Below are 4794 nucleotides of genomic sequence, written 5' to 3' on the forward strand. Positions count from 1 at the left end.
GTACGGTCCGGAGGAACGCTCTTGGGTCTCATTCTCGGACGTACATGCCCCTTTCCTCCTCTATGATTTCCATAGATGTTTTCCCCTCAAGCCCGGTGGTCCTCCGAGGGGAGGGGTTGTTGAGGAGGGGGTACTGTCAGGGCTGGGCTCAGCCCTTCCTTCTCTGAGCTGGCCGCTCAGCTGTTGGCTAATTGCCAGCTCCCATCTCTCTCCACAGTTACCCAGCTGTTATTGATTCTGCTGGTCAGTCCTGCCTACCTAAAGCTGTCCAGCTCACTTGGTCTCTGCCTTCGCCTTGGTCACATCACATGAAACCATCTCCTGCATTCCTGTTTAAAGACTGGCTTTGCTGACATCCCTTCTGGCTCCTTATCCTGCTTGCTGTTCCTCTGCTTGGAGCCCTGACTTCTGGCCTGCCTGATTACTCGATCTGGTTACTGAACTCTGGCTTGGCTGATTACCCGATCTGGTTACTGAACTCTGGCTTGGCTGACTACCCGATCCAGTTACTGGACTCTGGTTATACTTTGACTACGCTTACTCTATTTACCTTTTTATTTTCATTAATAAACAAGTGTAATTTTACTATACCTCTGTCTCGGTCTGGTTCATGGTTTCTGACAGTCTATTCATGTACTGACTAATGCGGCCACACAGCATAGGCCGGTAGTCCGTTAAAATAACATATATACAGAAAGTGATTAAAATCTACATAATTCCATAGCAATACAACAAGAAAATGTGACCGCTTAGTTGCAGTGTCTCCACCATCCACAGTAATAGTATAACCTTTACTAACTCAATACCTATGGGGGGGGGATTTGAACAACTACCTTCTTCCCCATGTATATTACTCAAAATTGTAGTGAGTTAGTACAAAATATTACTGTGGAAGTGCTGCGATCTCTTTGACGTGTTTTGCTGATACTCTTGACAGGAGTGTAGTAATTCTAGATGGTACAAAAGAAAAAAAAAACACACACACACATAATGACCAACACATAATATACATAACTCAAGGTATACATCATATTAAGCATCACATACACATACATATCCAATTAGAGACATCAAGCATGGCTAGGGCATCCTGCAGGGGCATATGCATAAGCGCTTATGTGGTGTAAAATATAAAGCATAAATATACTTCATAAAAAAATTCCACAATACTAATAACAATGTTTTTAGGCCACCCCAACCCTAAGTGCAAGACCAGACATGCTCAGTGCAGTGGGAGCCTGAGGGCGATCCCCACAGTGGAATACTGCACCCCAGGAACCCCACACACAGGAAGTGCATGAACCAAAGCCATGGGGCATCGATACACTACATTTCAAAGTGGTACCAAGCACAATCCACCCCACACAGCCACACAGTGGAAAACAAAGCAAACCAAAACAAAAAATGCAACCAAACACATCAACAAAAACAATACATCTACAAACACCAGCCTCAAAGTTCCTACATCTCAAAAAAAAAATTATATTATTAATAAAATTCATACAGTTAATGCCCAAAAACCAATGGGTCAGCATGATCCACAATAACAGCAGCATTAAACACCCTATCCTAGCCAAAGTATATTACATTAGTATGCATACCAAAGTACCCCACAAAGGGGCCCAAAGCAGAATGCCCATACAGCCCTGTTCTGGAATGTAACCACTTTAATACCGGGCCTATTTTTCAAACTTGTTGTTTACAAGTTAAAATCTTTTTTTTTGCTAGAAAATTACTTAGAACCCCCAAACATTATATATATTTTTTCTTAACACCCTAGAGAATAAAATGGCAGTCGCTGCAATACTTTCTGTCACACTGTATTTGTGCAGCGGTCTTACAAGCACACTTTTTTTGGAAAAAATACACCTTTTTAAATAAAAAAATAAGACAACAGTAAAGTTAGCCCAATTTTTTTTTATATTGTGAAAGAAGATGTTATGCCGAGTAAATTGATACCCAACATGTTATGCTTCAAAATTGCGCCCGCTCTTGGAATGGCAACAAACTTTTATCCTTAAAAATCCCCATATGCGGCATTAAAAAAATTCTACAGGTTGCATGTTTTGAGCTACAGAGGAGGTCTAGGGCTAGAATTATTGCTCTCGCTCTAACGATCGTGGTGATACCTCACATGTGTGGTTTGAACACCATTTTCATATGCGGGCTCTACTCACGTATGCGTTCGCTTCTGCATGCGAGCTCGGTGAGACAGTGCACATTAAACATTTTTTTTCTTATTTATTTTACTCTTTATTTTTACACTGTTCTTTTAAAAAAATTGTGTCACTTTTATTCCTATTACAAGGAAGGTAAACATCCCTTGTTATAGAAAAAAAGCATGACCTTTTAAATTTGAGATCTGGGGTCAAAAAGACCTCAGATCTCATATTTACACTAAAATGCAATAGTAAAAAAAAAAATGTTGTTTATAAAAAAAAAAAAAAAAAATGTCCCTTTAAGAGCTATAGGCGGAAGTGACGTTTTTACACTGCTTCCACCCTGCAATGGTATGGAGCCGGGTGGAGGGCCATCTTCCCCTCACTCAGCTCCATACCACAGAGGGGAAAGGACGCGATCACCTCCGCCACTGTTGGCGGCTCCGTTAAGTGGTGGAGGACACCAGAGCGCGGTGGGAGAGGTGCCCCTCTTCTGCCCCGATAAAAGTGATCTCGAGCGAACCCGCCACTGAGACCACTTTTATCTGAAAGCATACCGCCCGCTGAAGAAGAGAATAATGGGGTTATGGCAGCTAGCGCTGCTATGACAACAATATTCCTCTTCAAAGCTCCCCCGTATAATAACGGCAGGCGGTCCGTAAGTGGTTAAATAAATGTAAAAATTCAAAAACCAAGAATTAAACACAGAAAAAAAGCAAATAATAAAAACGAACATTTTTTTCTCACACTGTCCATTGGGTAAATGCCAGAGATAGTAACTGGGACTTCAAACAGAAGATCAAACATATTCATAGGAATGGCTTAAAGTGATATTAAAGCTTTGGATTTTTTATACTAAAATAACAATCATGTCATACTTACCTCCTCTGTGCAGTGGTTTTATACAGATCATCCCTGATTCTCCTCTTCTTGGGTCCCTGCCCCAGTGGTCCTGGCCCCTCTTTCCCCTGAATGCCGCTTTCCGCTGAAAGCAGCTAGCTCTGGGGACATCCAGGCTGGCTCACTCCTGAACTGCTGCTCTGCGTGTCCATTCACACGCAGAGCCACGGTTCGGCCCCGCCCCTCTCTGTCCTCATTGGTTCACAGGCTGTGATAGGGCCTACAAATTTACTAATCAGGGGTCATTTGTTAACAGGTTCCAGTTCTTATTTAGAATTTTTCTTAACTTTCCGTGTTGTTGGGAATAACATAGAATTACTCTCGTGTTCTTTGTTGATCCAAATAAAAGTGACTCCCTAGACTTACCCTGGGCCCTTTGATATACCTTTTTCAAAGGTTTCAAGGGTTATAGAGCTAAATTTTAGGTTATAGTAGCTGAGCTCAGTGAAGCTGGCCCCCCTACAATCAGCACAAATAAAAACTCAAGTGTGTTTCTTCAGGGCGACGTTTGTGCTGTTTTGTGCCTTAAAATTTTACATTTGTGCTGCTTTTATTTTTAAGATATTAGCAATTGTTTTTTCCAGACTATGACATCAACTAGCCCCCCTACAACAGCCAAATGACACGAAACTGGTCTCGTTGGTTAGTGCCAAGTTTGTGCTGTTTTGTGTTTCTAAAATTTCCATTCAATCTTTCATAGTTTTCACGTTATTAATGATTTATTAAAGGTCACCAAAGGTCACTCAGCCCCCCTACAACACCCAAATGACACGAAACTGGTCTGGTTGGTTAGTGTTATGTTTGTGCTGCTAAAATTTTTTGTTGTGTTGTTATGGTTTTTAAGTTATAACAGTTATTTTATACCCCACTCACTTTGCCCCCCCCTACATTCAGCACAAATAAAAACTCAATTGTGTTTCTTTAGTGCTACGTTTGTGTTGTTTTGTGCTGTTTTGTGCTGTTTAAATTTCCTTTCTATCTTTTATCGCTTTTGCGCTATTAATGATTTATTAAAGGTCACCAAAGGTCACTCAGCCCCCCTACAACACCCAAATGAAGCGAAACTGGTCTCGTTGGTTAGTTTTATGCTGTTTAAATTTCCATTCTATCCTTTGTCGTTTTTGCATTATTAATGATTTATAAAAGCTCACCAAGGTCACTCAGCCCCCCTACAACACCCAAATGACACAAAGCTGGCCTCGTTGGTTAGTGCTACGTTTGTGCTGTTTTGTGTTGTTTAAATTTCCTTTCTATCTTTTATTGTTTTTGCTTTATTAATGTTTTATTAAAGGTCACCAAAGGTCACTCAGCCCCCCTACAACACCCAAATGACACGAAACTGGTTTCGCTGGTTAGTGCCAAGTTTGTGCTGTTTTGTGTTGTTTAAATTTCTATTCTCTCTTTTATTGTTTTTGCGTTATTAATGGTTTATTAAAGGTCACCAAAGGTCACTCAGCCCCCCTACAACACCCAAATGACACGAAACTGGTCTCATTGGTTAGTGCTACGTTTGTGCTGTTTAAATTTCCATTCTATCTTTTGTCGTTTTTGCATTATTAATGATTTTTTAAAGATCACCAAAGGTCACTCAGCCCTCCTACAATACCCAAATGACGTGAAACTGGACTCATTGGTTAGTGTTACGTTTGTGCTGGTTTGTGCTGCTAAAATTTTTAGTTGTGCTGTTATGGTTTTTAAGTTATAACAGTTTTTTTTTCAAATCCCACTCACTTTG

The sequence above is a fragment of the Aquarana catesbeiana genome, linkage group LG09 (assembly GCF_042186555.1).
Source record: "Aquarana catesbeiana isolate 2022-GZ linkage group LG09, ASM4218655v1, whole genome shotgun sequence".
Classification (NCBI taxonomy): Eukaryota; Metazoa; Chordata; class Amphibia; order Anura; family Ranidae; genus Aquarana; species Aquarana catesbeiana.